This window comes from Phyllobates terribilis, unplaced genomic scaffold, assembly GCF_046119375.1.
Source record: "Phyllobates terribilis strain yellow unplaced genomic scaffold, ASM4611937v1 Scaffold_2__4_contigs__length_985480577, whole genome shotgun sequence".
In the NCBI taxonomy this organism is placed as follows: Eukaryota; Metazoa; Chordata; class Amphibia; order Anura; family Dendrobatidae; genus Phyllobates; species Phyllobates terribilis.
In genome coordinates, this window is record NW_027362762.1 from 725,279,894 (window position 1) to 725,300,918 (window position 21,025).

Here is a 21,025-nt window from a genome sequence, read left to right on the forward strand (position 1 = left end):
ACTTTTTGTATTGAAGAACTGAAATAAATTTACTTTTTGATGACATTATCATTTTGTGAGAAGCACCTGTATGTAGCTGGATTAGTCCTCAGAAGGACTGTTAGTTCAGATGGATATGTATCTTGCTGTGGAATACCTATACCTAACTATTACACTGCCAAGTATGTCCCTCACACAGCAGCAGCTCTCCCTACTCTGCCTGTTTCTGGGATAGACAGTGATGGGCATAGGGTCACCAGGTCTTATATAGACCCAATGATGCTATGTGGCTACCCAATCACTGTAATGCCACAACCAACATGGCTACGGCATTACAGTGAGTGGCAGACAATCCCTGCATGTTCATTGGCTCTCTAAAGAGCGCCAAACATGCAGGGCAGGGACCCAAGCTCCCGCCCGAGCATCCTGTAAATACTCGCCGAGCATCTCGAGCAGTGAGATGCTCGGGCGAGTACCGAGCAGTGACGAGCACGCTCGCTCATCACTACTTGAGGTACATTCCTGAAATAATTTATGCCACTTTTGTGGAGTATATCATGATGAATTACTGGCTGTGCTTGGCCACATTCCAACAAAGTTCCCTTTTTCAAAAAGTTACCATTGCTTGTCATGAGTGGTGTAAAGATTGCAAAAGTGGCAAATATTTCCATAATTTTGAGTTACAGTTTCATAGTTACATAGCTTGAAAAAAGACCTAGGTCCATCAAGATCAACCTTCCTCCACCAATTATACATTTTTTGTCACTGAATTATCTATAGCCCACAATGCTAAGTGTGCTGAGGAAATCATCCAGCTTCTCAGCCTATTTATATCCAAAATACTCAAGTCCTTCTCCTGTTCTGTAGTCCCGAGTATACTTCCATTTAATGTATATAAGCAATAGGATTACTCTGTCCCAGGTGCATTTCTCTGCATTTATCAACATTAAATCTCATTTGCCAAGTGGTTGCCCATTCAGACATCATATCCAGATAGTTTTGTAACATTTCAAGCAGTTTTATATCAGAATTCTATTGAAAAATGTTGGATGAATTGGCACCTTAAAGCGCACCTGTTAACAGGATTGTGCTTAATAAACCACATGCACTGTCTGGTTGGCACTATTACACTGAGTAAAATGATACCTTTGTTGATGAAATCTGTGCCATGGTTCTTCTTTAATCCTTATTTTCAGTTCTGCCATAATGATATGCTCGTGCTCTGGGGCGGGACTTTAGGGAGGGGCTGTAACTGGTGCTCTCATTAAGTATGCCTATCTCTAGCCTTTGATCCTTTGTTGGGTGAAGAGAATGGGGCATCAGACTACACTGCTCGCCTGTCAGAATTATGTACCAGAGGAATCCAAGTCGATGTAATGATAAAATAGACTTTATTTCTACGCATTTCGTGGTGATCACACCACTTCCTCAGGACAGTTTATACACATACACATACAGGGTCTGTTATTTATAGCAAAAGAATGCACATGGAGACGCCTCCCTTCAAAAAAATGACCACACCAAGTGGGCGGGGAATCAGACTAAATGCATGTATACACTGTAAAGCACACACAAAACAATCATAAAGCTGTGCATCCAGTGACCTGCCTACTATTTTAAATACTATCTTTGTAATGTCTGTGGCAAAGTGAGAATTTACATACCCCAAAATGGCTGCCGCGCCCGCGCATGCGCAGTAGCATCTTTTGGTTGCCGAGAGATGCTACTGCACACGTGCGGGCACCATTTATATTTTAGAAAAAGAATTTGGGTACAGCAGTATGGCGCCGCGCATGCGCAGTAACATCATTCGGCAAGCGATAGATGCTACTGCCTGCAGGAATATGGCACCCGCCACTAAGGATTGCGCAGTAGCATTTCACGATTGCCGAGAGATGCTACTGTGCATGCGTGGCGCCATATTGCTGCACCCAAATTATTTTTCCAAAAGCAAAATGGCGCACGCGTGTGCGCAGTAGCATCTCTCGGCAACCAAAAGATGCTACTGCGCATGCGCGGGCGCGGCGGCCATTTTGGAGGATGTAAATTTTCACTTTGCCATAGAAATGACAAAAACAGTATTTAAAATAGTAGGCAGGTCACTGGAAGCACAGTGACCTGTCAGAGGCCAGAGATAGGCATACATAATGAGAGCACAAGTTACAGCCCCTCCCTAAAGTCCCGCTCTAGAGCACGAGCATATCATTATGGCAGAAATGAAAATAAAGATTATGAAAGAACCACAGGACGGATTTCATCAACAAAGGTATCATTTTACTCAGTGTAACGATGCCCACCTGACAGTGTATGTGGTTTTCTAAGCACAATCCTGCTGACAAGTGCACTTTAATGTGCTGTCTGCTCTCCCAGTAGACAACTAAAATTGTTAAATTCTTTTGAACTCGTGGGCTTCCAGTGATTTAACCAACACCAATCAATTTTTATTTACCTAACATTGATTCGTAAATCATTATAATGTAAGGCTTCTTCAATTTTTTTATCTGCTTCCATAGTCAAGAGAGGCTAATAGTCATTTCTTTCCATGCAAATTGTAAAATTTCCTGAAGTCTCAATTACTAATAACATTCTGTGAACGTACTGTTATACATGCACTGGCTTTGGGTCTCCAGACCCAAACTTGACAGCTTCATATATGCAATGTCAAGTTTGGTTCAGTAAACCCACAGCCAGTCCATGCATCTGAATAACACTTTAATTTAAGAGAAATGTAGTGAGAAAATGTTGTTTTCTGAGAACTTACCTCACCTTGAATTCAGGGAAGGAGAATGAACACATTTATGTCACTAAACTTTTTATAGTTTTCACACAATTCAGGGTAGTACAGTATATGTTGAATTCTAAAAATGCTTTACACTTCCAACCATCCATTATTTACCTGGCATTCAAGGGGTTCAGGGGATGCGAAATATGTTCTTAGTTTGCTATAACCTTCGTAATCTATTTCATCTGTTCTCCAAGGCTAGGCTTTGTTGGCATTTTAATTAAAGTCTTCTAACAAGTGTTTTCTGGCTGGCTTTCCCATTCGGTTTAGATTGATTTCGGCCCAGACTCTATTTGACAACTGCTTTCCCCCCACCGAGCTACATGTTATTTATTTCTTTGCAACAACCACAATGGTGAAAGAATCTTACTCAGAAACAGAACAACAAATCAATGGTTTTATTTGACTTCTCAATGGGATTTGTTCACTAGTGTGCAGTTTCCATTGATTCGTAATGGACATTAAAGTGATGATTTTTACGAATCAATAAAAGTTGCCGTACATCGTATAAATCTTTACAAGAAGAGGAGTAAGGTACATATATTTTCTTTATAAGTGGGTGCAGTAATATTGTGGTATTTTGTAGTCCCACGACAATTCCACCTTTACTTCCATAAACCAATAATTAAATAGACCCACATCGGGTTGCCAACTTAACTTTTTATTTTTTCTGGATAGCTTATTAAAAGATTACGCACAGAAAATATTTTTAACAGACTCATTGGAAAACCATAATAAATCATTATGATTATAACTGGTATATGTCTACAGCCTGTAATCCTGATATGAAGATAAATGCTCAGTTTATTGTAAACTTTAAAATGATGAGAATTATAGTCAAAATAATCAGTAAACATTTTTTCATTTTCAAAAAATTCACCAACGCTTTATATTTATGGACTGTCCTGTAATTTCTGGATGGTTGGCAACTCTGGACTCAATCTCTGGGACTACTGCCATGGTTGAGAACTTGGGGCACCTAGTCCCTGTTCTCAGCTATAGAGAAGTAGAAGCATGTGATGCCTATCCCCACAAAGTTGAATAGGGACTTGGAAAAAAGGCAAACACAATTATTTGTTTGTTTTCAACATTCTCATTTACATTGAAGGGAACTATAAAAAAACAGCCAGATGTTTTACAGTTAAATGAAAGTGTTGGCTATATCCGACACGCTCATATAGCTGTATTAATGTTTTGCAATCAAACTAAGATTTAAGCATTCAACACTGCCACGTTACTTTTTCTCCCATTTATAGTTTATAGTGAAGAGCGAACACTAAAATGCTCGGGTATTCATTGTTCGAATCAAGTAAATTGGAATGCTCGAGTGCTCGACCCGAGTAACGAGCCCAATGTAAGTCTATGGGAAACTTGAGCATTTTACCGGCGGCTCCCTCCAGCGGTCTGCAGAGGGCCTAAAAATTGCCCAAATCGATGGGAACTGTGCTCAAATGACATGGAAACAGCATGGGGAAGACCCATGGAAGCATTTCTGACTCCCCGGTCACTGCTGTCAACAACGTAGTCAGAGTTATTACGCCACTTTTACGGACTCACAAGAAAACATACAAAAACGAAACCAAAATGGATTTTCCTGGGCAATATGTTAAGGAACATCCTTTCCAGGGTAATGACTTGTATATAAGGCAAAATAAATAACCACAAACAAAAATGCTCCTCTGCACCTCGGGCTATGTTCACATGTAGCGTATTTGATGCATTTTTGCACTTTTTCATTGCTTTCAACCAAGACAAATGCATTCACTGGGAAATGTCATTTTAACATTTTACAACATTATTTGGCCATGTGGTTTGTGACACATCATCAGAGACATGCATACAGTGCTGAAAAGACATGAGAACAGCATGGGGAAGACCCCTGGAAACATCTCTGACTCCCAGGTCACTGCCTAAAACTGTGCCTATCTACAGTGATCCTTGGCGCATGTGAAGATGCCTCCCGCCATGCACCTGTTGTTGCAGACTTGCAACAATCAACGTCCACGTCCATGTTCCAGCGCAGCGTTCAGTTGCTCCTACCCCATTCCTTGGAATGCAAGTGCAAGTATGTAGCCAGCCACCCACCCACAGGCTGCAATACTATACTGCCAAATTTTTGACAGCTGCTTGCACTTGAAATGTGGCCTTTTAGGCTCGTTGAGGTGGAAGCTGTCCACAACCTTATGGCGGAGGCGGCCGGGTATTCATACTCAGTCCCCAGCCGCCACTATTTGTCCCAGTGTCGTCTCCACCTTCCACAAGCATGGGTCCTACAACATTACCCGTGACCTCCCCAGTGCACTTACTGGGAAGGACAGCCTAACCACAAACACGTCGACAAGTGAATGTGGCCAGGGACGGTGCGGAGCCAGTCCACAGCTTTTTGTGAGAGTTGTATTTCACCACAGCCATAATTTTTAGCTCTGTGAAAGGACTGACTAGGGAAACCGTATCTACTCCAGCTGTCATTTCTCCCAGGAAGTCCTCTAATGCAGCTTGGCGCATAAGCAATAGCAGCTCGTCCAACATCAGCTCGCACTTGTCGGTGGTGCTACGACCCTCAAACATCTTTCTTTGCCCTTTAATTTCATGACTACAGATTTGGGCAATGGCCTGATCAGCAATGTGGTTTCAGAAATAACATGCAATTAAGCATGTCCAATCCACATTAAAAAAAGCAGCCATAGAGTGTCTGAGAACCTTCCCACACACTTTTCTTAGCCAGGGCTGCTTCTCGGCAGGGTTGGACGGGCTCACCGGAGACTCCTTCGGTGGGCCCTGGCTTCTCCTTCAGGAGAGTTCATAATGCCGAGGTGAGGCCATGATGATGATAGAGGCCACCATTTGCTTAGTTTTCTGTTACTTGGAATCAGCCAGCCAGCCACCCACCCACTGGCCGCAATAGTAAACTGACAGATTTCTGGGCAGCTGCTTGTACTTGAAATGTGGCCTTTTAGGCACGTGGAGACGAAAGCTTTTCACAACTTCATGGCGGTGGCGGCGGCCGGGTGTCCAAACTATGTCCCCAGCGGCCATTATTTATCCCGGTATTGTCTCCACCTTCCACAAGCGTGGGTCCCAGAACATTACCAGTGCCCTCCCCAGTGCACTAACTGGGAAGGACCACCTAACCACAAACACATGAACAAGTGAATGTGTCCAGGGACGGTACGGAGCCAGTCCACAGCTTTTTTGTGAGAGTTGTATTTCACCACAGCCATATTTTTCAGCTCAGTGAAAGGACTGATTTGGGAAACCATATCTACTCCAGCTGTCATTTCTCCAAAGAAGTCCTCTAATGCAGCTTGGCGCATAAGCAATGGCAGCCCATCCAACATCAGCTCGCACTTGTCGATGGTGCTTCGACACACAAACATCTTTCTTTGCCCTTTAATTTCATGACTACAGAGTTGGGCAATGGCCTGATCTGCAATGCGGTTTCAGAAATAACATGCATTAAGCACGTCCAATCCACATTAAAAAAAAGCAGCCATAGAGTGTCCTGGAACCTTCCCACACACTTTTCTCAGCCAGGGCTGCTTCTTGGCAGGGTTGGATGGTCCCACCAGAGAATCCTCGGGTGGGCCCTGGCTTCTCCATCAGGAGAGTTCATGATAGCGCAAACTTTGCAGCAGCTATGGGGCTCTTCAGTGAGGGAGAAAGGTGAGCCCTCAGAATCAAATCCTCTGGTGGGCCCAATGTTTTTGAGTTTGAAACTGCTTCTCAGTGGGAGTTGTATTTCACCACAGCCATATTCTTTAGCTCAGTGAAAGGACTGGCATAGAGGGAAACCGTATTTACTCCTGCTGTCATTTCTCCATTGCCAAGTTCTGCCCATTGTCACACACGACCACGCCTGGCTGTATGTTCAGCGGTGAGAGCCACAGATCAGGCTGCTGTGTTACAGCTTTCAACAACTCTGCAGCAGTGGGCGGTTTGTCACCTAAGCATTAAGCATGTTATCTTCAGTGCAGCCTGTTGCCGCTTGGCCAACGCAGTGCTGCAGTGCTTCCAGTTTGTGAATGATGTGGTAATTTCGGAGAAGTAGGCCGAACTGGAGGAGGAGTTGCAGGAGCTGAACAATATGATTAAATTGAGGTTACATTGGAGAGTCTGGGTTTTATACTAAACAAATATCCTACTGTTTATTTTTTTATTTTTTATGTTATTTTTTTAAGACAAATGCATTCACCGGAAAATGTCATTTTAACATTTTTCAACCTTATCTGGCCATGTGGTGTGTGACACAGCATCAGACACATCCTGTTTCACTTATGATGGAGGGACTCTGAAAGTCACAAAGCCTATTTTTATAGGGCCAACAGGCGGCCCTTACTATTCTTAAATGGCCAGCAGTTGGCCCTCGCTATTGTTAGTGAGCCATCAGTCGGCTATGCTTTTTTGTTCCCATTATTAACGAGTGGGTCTCCTATACTGTTATTGCGTATGCAGTGACTGCAAGGGCTGCCAAAAATTTGGACGCAACCCAATACCCCTTTGAAAAGACATAGAGGAGGGTCTCAGTAAAAAGAAATGTTCCCATTATAAAGGAGTGGGTCTACTATTGTGGTAATGCCCGTGCTGTGACTGCAAGGACTGACAAAATTTGGGAAAAACCCCACTAAGAATTTAAAGACACCTAGAGCTGGGCCACAGTAGCAACATGTTCCCATTAGAAAGGAGATGGTCTGCTATACAGTTATAGGGTATGCAGTGAGCTCAACGGCTGCCAAAATTTAGGAAAAACTCCACTAAGGCTATGTGCCCACGTTGCGGACCTGAAGCATATTTTTTACGCTTCTCCCTGGCGGGAAAATCGCATGCGCATATTACATGCGGTTTTCCCGCCAGGTAGAAGCGTTTGTGAGGCGTCTTTGCATGCATTTCCACATGCGGGTTATCAAGCACTTCTCCAAGCATCACTTGGAAAAGTGCTTGACAACTTGTTCAGAATGGTAAAAAATAAAAAAATAAACTTTATACTCACCTTCTGATACATTCTCTGCCCCGTCCGGAGTCTTGAGCGGCTCACGCTGTTGTGTGCAGGACCTGCGGTGACGTCATTGAGTCATGTGGTGGGTCACATGACTCAATGACGTGGCAGGTCCTTCAGACAACAGCGCGACGGAGGGAAAACATCAGAAGATAAGTATAAACTTTATTTTATTCTTTTTTTTACAGGTTCTTTGGTACCCAGGTCTGGATGAGAGTCTCCTCTCATCCAGACTTGGGTACCATCCGCACATTGATTCCGCTGCGCTTCCGCAAAATTAATGAACATGCTGCGGATTTTTGACTGCAGCATATACGCTGCGGAAAAATCCGCAGCATGGGCATTGACATTGCGGAATGCCATTGGGGACCATGGGGTGCGGATATACATGCGTTTTTCAAGCGTTTACGCTGCGGAAATTCTGCAGCATATACGCTTGAAAAACGCTACGTGGGCACACAGCCTAACAATTTAAAGACACACAGAGCAGGGCCACAGTAACGACATGTTCACATTAGAAAAGAGCGGGTCAGCTATACAGTTATAGGGTTTGCAGTGAGCCCAACGACTGCCAACATTTAGGAAAAACCCCACTAATAATTTAAAGACACATAGAGCAGGGCCACAGTAACAACATATTCCCATTAGAAAGGATTGGGTCTCCCATACTGTTTGCCTATGCAGTAACTGCAATGGCTGTCAAAAATTTGGAGGCACTCCAATGCCCTTTGCAAGAGACGTAGAGGTCGGAGGGCCTCTTGAAAACAATGTTCCCATTATTAGGAAGGGTGTCTCCCATACTGTGTGCCTATGCAATGAAGAAACAGCTGCCAAAAATTTGGAGGAACTCCAATGCCCCTTGCAAGAGACAGAGAGGTCAGAGGGCCTCCTGTAAAATATGCTCCCATTATTAGGAAGTGTGTCTCCCATACAGTCTGCCTATGTAGTGAAGCAACGGCTGCCTAAAATTTGGAGGAACTCCAATGCCCTTTCCAAGAGACGTTGATATGGTACATATGGTGGTGATATGGTGGTGGAGGATGAGGATGCGGAGAAGGAGGAGGACAAGAGCAAATAGACAAAATCAGGAAGCGTATACCTACAGTACAGACCAAAAGTTTTGACACACCTTCTCATTTAAAGATTTTTCTGTATTTTCATGACTTTGAAAATTGTGCATTCACACTGAAGGCATCAAAACTATGAATTAACACATGTGAAATTATATACTTAACAAAAAAGTGTGAAACAACTGAAAATATGTCTTATATTCTAGGTTCTTCAAAGTAGCCACCTTTTGCTTTGATGACTGCTTTGCACACTCTTGGCATTCTCTTGATGAGCTTCAAGAGGTAGTCACCGGAAATGGTTTTCACTTCACAGGTGTGCCCTCTCAGTCAGTCCAAAAAATTGGGCAAACTTTGAAAGTGTCCCCAAGTGCAGTTGCAAAAACCATCAAGCGCTACAAAGAAACTGGTTCACATGAGGACCGCCCCAGGAAAGGAAGACCAAGAGTCACCTCTGCTTCTGAGGATAAGTTTATCCGAGTCACCAGCCTCAGAAATCGCAGGTTAACAGCAGCTCAGGTTAGAGACCAGGTCAATGCCACACAGAGTTCGAGCAGCAGACACATCTCTACAACAACTATTAAGAGGAGACTTTGTGCAGCATGCCTTCATGGTAAAATAGCTGCTAGGAAACCACTGCTAAGGACAGGCAACAAGCAGAAGAGACTTGTTTGACTAAAGAACACAAGGAATGCACATTAGAACAGTGGAAAATCTGTGCTTTGGTCTGATGAGTCCAAATTTGAGATCTTTGGTTCCAACCACCGTGTCTTTGTGCGACGCAAAAAAGGTGAAAGGATGAACTCTACATGCCTGGTTCCCACCGTGAAGCATGGAGGATGAGGTGTGATGGTGTGGGAGTGCTTTGCTGGTGACACTGTTGGGGATTTATTCAAAATTGAAGGCATACTGAACCAGCATGGCTACCACAGCATCTTGCAGCGGCATGCTATTCCGTCCGGTTTGCGTTTAGTTGGACCATCATTTATTTTTCAACAGGACAATGACCCCAAACACACCTCCAGGCTGTGTAAGGGCTATTTGACCAAGCAGGAGAGTGATGGAGTGCTACGCCAGATGACCTGGCCTCCACAGTCACCAGACCTGAACCCAATCGAGATGGTTTGGGGTGAGCTAGACCGCAGAGTGAAGGCAAAAGGGCCAACAAGTGCTAAACATCTCTGAGAACTCCTTCAAGATTGTTAGAAGACCATTTCCAGTGACCACCTCTTGAAGCTGATCAAGAGAATAAATACCAAGAGTGTGCAAAGCAGTCATCAAAGCAAAAGGTGGCTACTTTGAAGAACCTAGAATATAAGACATCTTTTCAGTTGTTTCACACTTTTTTGTTAAGTATATAATTCCACATGTGTTAATTCATAGTTTTGATGCCGTCAGTGTGAATGTACAATATTCATAGTCATGAAAATACAGAAAAATCTTTAAATGAGAAGGTGTGTCCAAACTTTTGGTCTGTACTGTATGTCTGGGTGTGAATACAGAGGTGCATGGGAATAGAGTTAGATCTCCCCAAAAAAAGACACTGTATTTGAGTTTGTTATGCTGCTATCATTCGGTGGTGTTGAGAAGTCTGGCCCAATCCAGCCCTTGTTCATTTTTATAAGAGTTAGCCTGTCAGCATTTTCAGTTGAGAGGCGGATGCGCCTATTGGTTATAATTCCACCGGCGGCACTAAAAACCCTCTCTGACTAAACGCTAGTGGCAGGGCAGGCCAGGACCTCCAAGGCATAGAGAGCCAGTTCATGTCCAGCTTGAATACCCTATAAATATAAGGCCCGGTGGACGTTGGTACGGTCGGTAAGGTACTCCCTCACCATCTTCTGAAACTTTGCACTCCTTGTGAGAGTACCCCATGCCTCAGGGCCTGTGCGATGGGAGGGTCTGAGAAAACTGTCCAGAACTTTGACAGTGTTCCCCTGCCTCTGCTGGATTGTATTTGTAGCACTCTCGCCTGTACTCCTTGGTTGTCCAACGAACTGTGGCTTCTGCCGCCAGCATTTTCAGATGGGAATTTTTTTAATAATTCTACAACAAAGGTCTTCTCTTACTGCACCATTTTATTAGGCCTGTCCTGGAAAGGAATAAGAGACATAAAGTTCTCCCTGTAGCATGGGTCTAGTAGCGTTACCAACCAGTAATGACTGTTACCCAAAATTTGAACAACGCAAGGGTCACGGGAAAGGCAGAGTAGCATAAATTCAGCAGCGAGGTTAAGCACATGGGCCAGGCATGGTACTTGTGTGAGCTCGCCTTGCCTCAGAGCCACCACCAGGTTCCGGCCATTGTCACACACTACCATGCCTGGCTGTAGGGTCAGCGGTGTAAGGCACAGATCTGCCTGCTCTTTCAGAGCTGTCCACAACTCTTCAGCATTGTGCGGTTTGTCACCAAAGCATATTAGCTTCAGCACAGCCTGTTGCCGCTTGGCCAAGACAGTGCTTACAGCTTGTGACTGATGTGGTCATTTGGGAGATGGATGCTGAAGACGAGGAGGAGGAAGAGGTGCAGGAGCTCTAGAATGTGCGGGCAACCCTGATTGACCCAGGTCCCGCAATCTTTGGTGTCGGGAGGATGTGTTCCGTCCCAAGGTCCGACTGCGTCTTGGCTTCCACTATGTTTACCCAGTGTGCCGTCAGCGAGATGTGCCGTCCCTGCCCACAAGCACTTGTTCACGTGTCCGTGGTTAGGTGGACTTTCCCAGGAACTGCATTGTTGAGGGCACGGCTAATGTTGTGGGACACGTGCTTGTGTAATGCGGGGATGGCACACCAGGATAAATAGTGGCGGCTGGGGACCGGGTACTGAACGATGGCTGCTGCCACCAGGTTGTGGAAAGCTTCTGGTGTCCACGAGCCTAAAAAGCAACATTTCGAGCTCAAGCATTCGCGAAATGTGGGAACTTAATAGTGTGGCCTGTGGGATGTTAGCTGCGTATTTGCGCTTGCATTCCAAGGACTGGGGTAGGGACAACTGAACGCTGCACTGGGACAAGGACGTGGACATGCTTGCTGATGGTGATAGTTGAGAGTGTTCAATGACAGGTGCAGGGCGGGAGGCATCTTTCATGCGCCATGGACAGGGGATTGGGGTACACGCACAACAGCGGAAGAAGCAGTGGTGTCACCCGCAGACACTCTTTCTGGACCTTGGGGTTTGGCCCACTTAGTCGGGTGCTTTGCTGCCATGTGCCTGATCATGCTGGTGGTGGTCAGACTGCTACCTTTGCTACCCCTGCTGATGCTTGCCTGGCAGGTGGTGCAAATGGCCTTTTTGGGGTTTTCTGCAGAGTCTTTAGAAACCAACCAGACTCGGGAAGACCTAATAGTTGTACTGGCAACTTCCGTTGTGTTGATGATACTGGGAACAATTGCCTGCCTTCTGTCTGCGGCCTCTACACTGCTTGTTCTTGCCTGTTGTGGTGCTATGCCTCCCTCCCCCCTGTGCGCTGCTGTCCTCGCTCTGCATGTCACCTTGCCAGGTTGGGTCAGTGACTTCATCGTCCACCACCTCATCTTCCACTTCCGCACCCTGGTCCTCCTCCTGACTTTCTGGCAATTGTGTCCATCATTATGCACCTCTTGTGACAGTTTCCCACCATCGCCTTCGTGTGACCGTGGCTGCTCAAATATTTGGGCATCGCTACATGCGATCTCCTCTTGCCCCGCTTCAAGTTGACCCGGCGAGATGGCCGAATCTATAAATGGAAAAGTGAACAGCTCTTTGGCGTGTCCAAGTATGGGATCAGTTGTCTCCGGGCACTCGGCATGGTGGGAGGAAGGAGGATCAGGATGAGGAATATGCAGTCCAGACTCACAACTACTGAGACTTGACCGTGTGAAAGAAAGGGTGGTGGTGGTGGTGGCTAAGTGACTGGAAGCGTTATCTGCTATCCAACCAATAACCTTTTCACACTGCTCTGTGTTCAATAGTGGTGTTCTGCAATACCCTATTAATTAGGACAGGAAGGTCGAGCGACAAGATGTGGGTGTTTGTTGTGGCAGAATTTCAGCTTGCCCACGGCCTCGGCCTCTTCCTCTGCATGCACCATCACCATCACGTCCACTTCCCCTTCCCTTGCAACGTGCCTTGCCCATTTTAAATAGAGGACTATATTTTCCACCTTCACTATAAATGGCTGAATTTGAACCGCAGTGATATGTGATATGTGTGATGGAAAACCACAGTTTTAAATAGCTGGGCTGTAGGTTACTATTTTTCACAGCAACCTGGTGTCAGTAACATCACTGACACACTGCAACAAAATTTAAATGGAGGCTCGAAATGGCTGAATTTGGAGCGCACTTATATGTGATACGTGTCGGAAAACCACAGTTTTAAATAGCTGGCCTGTAGGTTACTATTTTTCACAGTGACCTCATGTCAATAACTTCACTGACACACTGCAACAAAATTTAAATGGAGGCCAGAAATGGTTGAATTTGGAGCGCACTTATATGTGATACGTGTGACGGAAAACCACGGTTTTAAATAGCTGACCTGTAGGTTACTATTTTTCACAGCGATCTCGTGTCAATAACTTCACTGACACACTGCAACAAAATTTAAATGGTTCACTACAAATTTCTGGATTTTTATAGCTGTAATATGGAAAGGATATGGCTGTATTCTGCAGTGCCAACAAGCAAATGGAACAGAAAAATAGAGTACTCTGGATTGCTTTTTAAGCAAATAACCAGAATTAAGTTGAAAATTTTTTTCCCTGATATCTGAGGCTATGTTTACAACTATCTGTAAGAACTGCAGCAGCAGGAACATTCAATGGACCCTCTTGCACTATATGCACTGCAGTCTGCCACATTCACTGCCTGCGTGCCTAGCACTGATTATATGCAGCTGGATTAGTCCTCAGAAGGACTGTTAGTTCAGATGGATATAAATATATGTTGTAGAATACCAATACTAACAGGACGTTCAATGGACCCTCTTGTGCTGTATTATACATTGCAGTCTGCAGCATATACTGCCTGCCTGCCTAGCACGGATTATAAGCAGCTGGATTAGTCCTCAGAAGAACTGTTAGTTCAGATGGATATTATAGATACAGTACAGACCAAAAGTTTGGACACACCTTCTCATTTCAAGATTTTTCTGTATTTTCATGACTATGAAAATTGTACATTCACACTGAAGGCATCAAAACTATGAATTAACACATGTGGAATTATATACTTAACAAAAAAGTGTGAAACAACTGAAAATATGTCTTATAATCTAGGTTCTTCAAAGTAGCCACCTTTTGCTTTGATGACTGCTTTGCACACTCTTGGCATTCTCTTGATGAGCTTCAAGAGGTAGTCACCGGAAATGGTTTTCACTTCACAGGTGTGCCCTGTCAGGTTTAATAAGTGGGATTTCTTGCCTAATAAATGGGGTTGGGACCATCAGTTGTGTTGTGCAGAAGTCAGGTGGATACATAGCTTATAGTCCTACTGAATAGACTGTTATAATGTGTATTATAGAAAGAAAAAAGCAGCTAAGTAAAGAAAAACGAGTAGCCATCATTACTTTAAGAAATGAAGGTCAGTCAGTGTGAAAAATTGGGAAAACTTTGAAAGTGTCCCCAAGAGCAGTTGCAAAAACCATCAAGCGCTACAAAAAAACTGGCTCACATGAGGACCGCCCCAGGAAAGGAAGACCAAGAGTCACCTCTGCTTCTGAGGATAAGTTTATCCGAGTCACCAGTAGTGTTGAGCCACCCCAGTAGTGTTCGAGTTCGGTTCGGTTCGTCGAACACCCGTGTGTTCGCCGAACTGTTCGTCGAACTGTTCGTCGAACACCTTCGAACACCGTTAAAACCAATGGCAGGCAAACAAAAACACATAGAAACACATAGAAAACACCTTCAAAGGTGTCCAAAAGCTGACAAACTGCTCAGAAGACATAACTAACACATGGAAAAGTGACAAGTACATATAGTCATGCGAAAATAAAAGAGGTGGAGGAGTAAAAGGAGGGGGAGACACAGATATAGGCATGTCATGCCCTTCTAAAATCCAAAAAGTGAGAAGCCGACACGGCCAGTCCGCTCCTGCCCGTGCCACCTCCGTGTCGCCGGGTTTGTGCCAGAGCCGCGGTGAACCCTGACGGCCAGCCCCCCTCTCCCAATACTGGTGCCTGTCCGCTGGTGGGTCGAGCGAGCCCCCCTGTGGTGGAGGCAGCTCTAAGCTTTTTAATTTAAATTGTCTCTCTAATTTGAATGAATACACTTTAAATCCATTTACAAGGATCTATTGGAGGGCAAGTCTCATGCCAGCAGCCGCGGTAATTCCAGCTCCAGTAGCGTCCACTAAAGCTGCTGCAGTTAAAAAGCTTTTATAAGGATCGAGCTCGGCTGTCCACCGCAAGGCATCCTACTGCCAGTCCCAGCCCCTATGCCTTGGGGTGCCTCCTGATGCTCTTCACTAAGTATCCCATGGTCCCGAAGCATTTCCTTTGAAAAAATTAAGTGTCTAAACTACAGGTGGTGCAGCTTGCTTAACAGCCGGGATAATCCGCTTACTAGCAGACACTGCTACTAGGCACAAAGTATTTCCTGGGCTAGATGCAGTTAAAAATTTGTAATTAGATACTCTCGTTGGATGCTGAGAAAGCATTCCATAGAGTCTCCTGGCACGCCATATATGATTCTCTTAAAAAGCTTGGGGTAGGGGTCTAGGGGACCCTTTTATAGCCAAAATCACGGCCCTGTATCGCAATACGTCACCTAGGCTGAAGATAAATGGAACTGTAGCACCCTGAGGGCTCGGTTGCTAAAGACGTATTGCACCTCACCCAGAGGTGTGATATCTCACTCTCAGGTAAGGATGGAGTGTGGATCAGGACCCGACACCTGCATGCATTACACCACATTGCCGTGGGGCAGGGCGACTAATATGCCCCTGAGATGGGCACGACAGTCCCTGTCCCTGGCTGGAGTGGGGGGAGGGAACACTGAGGAAGGGGAACCCTGTAGTGCAGGAGCAGGGAGGAAGCAGTTCCTGGGTGCATTGAGAAGGGAGTATAAAAGGTGGGCACCATCTTAGTTCAGTGCAGAGAAGTCTGAGCAGAAGTGGCAGGGAGCAGGGGCTCTGCATGAGCTCTGCTCCGGAGGCGGGCCTAGTAACAGAGGCCCAGGCCTGCAAGAGGGAGAAGGAAGGAAGAGGAGCGGAGAAGGCTCCAGGAACGAGGAATGAAGGGATCCCAGGGGTGCGGACGGGCGAGTCGCCACCGCACGCCCGAATCCACCTGCGTGGAGGGGTCAGGCCAAAGGGGGAGACCGGTCCCCGAACTAGTGGAGGCAGGAAACGACCCTCAGCTAGAAACCGGAGGCTCTGACATTTTATGTGGCGCAGCCCCTCGCTACACCCGCTAGGAAGGCACCACATAGGGTCAGGGAAACTGGCGCCAAGTTTACCAAGAGGAGGCCCGAGGCAGCCGGACAGAAGTGTTGGTAAGAAAGGCCAGACAAAGGACACACAAAGGGGGTCCTGTGAAGTGCTCCAAAGTTATCTGGGAGTTGTCTGAGCCCCTCACCTGGTGAGCACAGTACGACGTGGGCAGCCGTTACCTGCAGACGTGGTCTGGATAATAAGAACTGTGAGTAAAGGCCCTGAACTGCATCACTGACTCCGTGTCGTTACTGCTGCTGCCCTGCACCATCACCCCCATCCTCCGCATACACTGCCCTGAGGCTATACTCCTCCCGTGGGGAGTTATGCTACGCTCTGCTGCACCCACAACACCAGCCTCAGTGGTCTGCCCTGTAGCGGCGGTTCACTCTGACCGCAATCCACGGGTGGCGTAGTCGGACATTTAAACATGAAAACCACATAAATAGTTCCGCCACTGGTTTGACCGCCCTGAGCCACGGAACTGGGTCGCCGCCACGAAGACTACAACCACCAGCATCCACCAAAAAGGGTCCGGCTCCGGGTGTCCCAAGGCCCAGGGGGTGCGTCAGAACATTTTCATCACCTTTCACAATCACCAATGGGACAAGGCAGTGATGTCCTCTGTCCCCTCTCTTATACATCCTAGTGACGGAGCACCTGCTCTCATCAATTCGCCATAACCCCAATATTAGGTGGATTGAGGTGGGAGGCACCGAGTACAAGTGCTCTCTATTTGCTGATGATGTCCTAGTATATATCACTCAATCACATATATCCATCCATGCTGTTATGGCTGAAATAGATCACTTTGTTTCATGGTAAAATTTTAAAATCAATGCAGCGAAGTCTGAGGCCCTCGATGTCTCCCTCCCCAAATCCATATAGGATTCCATCCAGTCCAACTTTCCCTTTGCCTGGCCCTCACAGGGTATCAAATACTTAGGAATTCCTATTCATAGAGACCTCTCCCATCTATGTTATCTTAATTTTGGGCCCTTTATTGAACAACTCCATACAGACCACGGTTGGCAAGTTAGAACTGTAAGATTCACTACGTGAACCACTGGTGTTTTGTGGAAAAGCACATGTACACTGCGTTCCAAATTATTATACAAAAAGTGTTTAGGAGTGATAAGGGAAGAATTTGTTTGTTTGTCAGTTAAACTCATTGATGGTGATGTGTGTCAGGGCTCTTTATATCACTGTAAGCAATTGCAGACACCTGTGCTAATTAGTTTGGCAGGTGTGTCCAATGAAAGGCAAGACTACTTAAGAAGGCTCTCTCACATTATTAAGCAGCCTACATTTTCTGCCAAAATGGGAAAGAAAAAGGATGTGTCGGCTGCTGAGAAGCAACAAATTGTGGAGTGTTTAGGTCAAGGCATGACTACAATCAACATTGTGCGATGATCAGGATGAAGTGTCTTGGCAATCAAGAAGTATGTAGCTGATTCACAGTACACACGTGTGCGTGCTGATAAGGGCAAATTGAGGACTCTTTCCTACAGGCAATTACGTCAGGTTGAAAGAGCAGCGGCAAAAAAGCCTTGTCATAGCAGCAGACAAGTTTTTGAAGCTGCTTGTGCCTCCAACGTCCCCCGAACAACAAGATGCAGGGTCCTTCAGAGGTTTGCAGCTGTGCATGCGCCATCCTGTCGACCTCCTCTATCCACTGCACACAAGCAGAAACGGCTCCAGTGGGCCAAACATTACATGAAGACTGATTTCAAAACTGTTTTGTTCACGGATGAGTGCCGTGCAGCGCTCGATGGTCCAGATGGATGGAGTGGAGGATGGCTGGTTGATGGACACCCCACGCAAACACGGCTACAGCGCCAACAAGGAGGAGGTGGAGTAATGTTTTGGGCTGGAATCATGGGGAGAGAGATTGTCGGCCCCTTTAGGATCCCTGAAGGCGCTAAAGATGAACTCCATAATGTATGTGGATTTTCTCAAACAGCACTTCCTGCCATGGTTCAAGAAGAAGAACCGTGTATTTCACAGCAAGATCATTTTTCTGCATGATAATGCACCATCTCATGCTGCACATAAAACATCTGCATCTCTGGCTGATATGGGCATAAAAGGGGACAAACTTATGGTGTGACCCCCATGCTCCCCTGACCTCTACCCCATTCAGAACCTTTGGAGCATCATTAAAAGGAGTGTCTATGATGGCGGGAGGCAGTTCACATCTAAGCAACAGCTCTGGGAGGGTATTCTGTCCTCATGCAAAACAATTGAAGCAGAAACCATCCAAAACCTGACAAATTCAATGGACGAGAGAGTTCAGAAGCTCCTTTCGAACAAGAGGTCCTATGTGAAAATGTAACATCACCTAGAATAAAGTTTTGAGTTGAAAACTGTTTGATTTCAGTTTCTAACAACCTGCTAATGCTTATAATTTCAAAAATGACCATTTTTTTGGTCTTTATTAAAATGAAAAGGTTGATCGAAAAGTTTGGGGGATCTAAGAGTGTGGCAACCCAGTAGTCATGATTACTTCGAATTCTGACAATATGAGGGTCATGCTGCAGGTAGTGCAGCAAGAAGGCACTTATGTGCCTTGCGCATCTCGGAGCCCCAAAATTATTTTCCGGGCTAGATGCAGCTAAAAATTATTTTTAATTTTAAATCTGGTGAAGCTTTAGTATAGATGGCCTAATAGGATCAGTGCTGCACACTGCTACAAAGCCCAAATTATTTTCCAGTCAAGATACAGATAAACATGATTAGTAATTTGAAAGCTTAAAACGGTTGGTAGGGTGATTTTAACCAATCATCAAGCTTTTACTCTCCCCAGGATGACACAGGGGTAGAAAAGTCGTTTCGGATCCATGATTTGTTCATCTTTATGAACGTGAGTCTGTCTACATTATCAGTGGAGAGCCGCGTGCGCTTATCTGTCATAAACCACCAGCAGCGCTGAACACACGTTCAGACAGAACGCTGGCTGCGGGGCATGACAAGATCTCCAAGGCGTAAGTGGCTAGCTCCGGCCATTTATCCAGATTGGAAGCCCAAAAAGAGCAAGGGTCCAGTGACACAGTCGTGGCTTCAATGTTTACTTGGAGATACTCCTGTACCATCGTCTCTAGGCGTTGACTATGTGTCAGACTTCTTGTCTCCTGTGGCCTTGCAAAGGATGGGCTAAAAAAGTGGTGAAATGATTCCGCAAAATTGATGTTACCAGCAGATACTGTGGTTCTGTCACGGTTTGAGTGCTGAACACTTGACGGTCCCACGGTTGGCAAGTTGGAACTGTGAGATTCACTACGTGCACCACTGGTATTTTGTGGAAAAGCACATGTAAGATTCTGCAACAGTCTCTGCTGATACTCCTGCATGCGTGCATCCCTTTCTATGGCAGGAATAATTTCTGCAAATTTACTTTTGTACCGGGGATCTAACAGTGTGGCAACCCAGTAGTCAGGATTATTTCTAATTCTCACAATTCGAGGGTCATGTTGCAGGTAGTGCAGCAAGAAGGCACTCATGTGTGTTGCGCATCCAGGAGCACCAAGTCCCTGTTGTGTTGGTGGCGAGGTAACAATCATGCTTCCTTCCTCTGTCCTCTCCCCCCAACCTCGCACAACAGAAATGTGATCAAGGTCTCCCTCATCTGATGAGTCTTCCATCAGTTCGTCCTCCACTTCTTCCTGGGCTCCTGCACCTTCCTCACTAGTTTGGCTGCTACCATGCGCCCTGGTAAAACCATCTCCCCCACCCTCACATGCCTGCCGCCTTGGTGCTGCCGACCGTCTGGACCTTGCAGATGTTAGCCCTTCCGCATACAACTCCTCCTCCTCTACTTCCTCCACCTCCTCTTGTGCCACCACCTGACTCCGAATTCTGTTTAACATGTGCTCCAGCATGTAAATCACCGGAATAGTCATGCTGATAATGGCATCGTCAGCACTAAACATCTTCGTCGCCATTTCAAAACTGTGCAGAAGGGTGCATAGGTCCCTGATCTGAGACCACTCCTCCAGCGTGATTTGCCCCACCTCTGAATCTCGTTGGCCCAGGCTATACGTCAGAACGTATTGCACCAGGGCTTGTCGGTGCTGCCACAGTCGCTGCAACATGTGCAGAGTTGAATTCCACCGGGTAGGCACATCGCATTTTAGCCGGTGAAGTGGCAGGCCCAACGACTTCTGTAGAGATGTAAGTCGCTGAGCTGCGGGATGCGAACGGCGGAAGTGAGCACACAGCGACCGTGCCCTCTGCAGAAGGCCATCTAGTCTGGGATAGTGGGCTAAAAATTGCTGGACAACCAGGTTCAACACGTGAGCCATACAAGGCACGTGTGTGACATTGCCCCGGCGAAGGACCGCACCCAGGTTTGCAGCATTGTCGCACACGGCCTTCCCTGGTTTCAGGTCCAGTGGAGACAACCATTCATGAAATTGGTTCTCCAGAGCTGACCACAACTCCTCAGCTGTGTGACTCACATTTCCCAGACATTTCAATGTAAAAACCGCCTGATGACGTTGAGCCCTACTGCCAGCATAGTAAGGAGGTGTGCAGGATCCCTTCTGCGCAGTTAGAAAGCTTGTGGCATGACCAGACAGGCTTTGGGTGCAGGTGGAAGACCGAGAGGAGGTTGAGGAGGCAGAAGCAGTGGTGGAACTTTGACATAAAGAGGATTGACGCACAACTCGTGGGGACGGCAAGACTTGGACAGCAGCCCCTTGTCCTGCTGTCACCATAGTTACCCAGTGCCCAGTCAGCGACATGTAACGCCCCTGTCCATGCCTACTCGTCCAAGTGTCTGTGGTGAAATGCACCC

General features: G+C 46.1%; 1 long non-coding RNA gene across 2 annotated transcripts in view; it reads left to right on the top strand.

The window, feature by feature from the left end:
* LOC141252953 (uncharacterized) overlaps positions 1-21,025 on the top strand; it is a 407,465-nt gene that overhangs the window by 104,576 nt on the left and 281,864 nt on the right. The gene's annotated exons all lie outside the window — the stretch shown is intronic.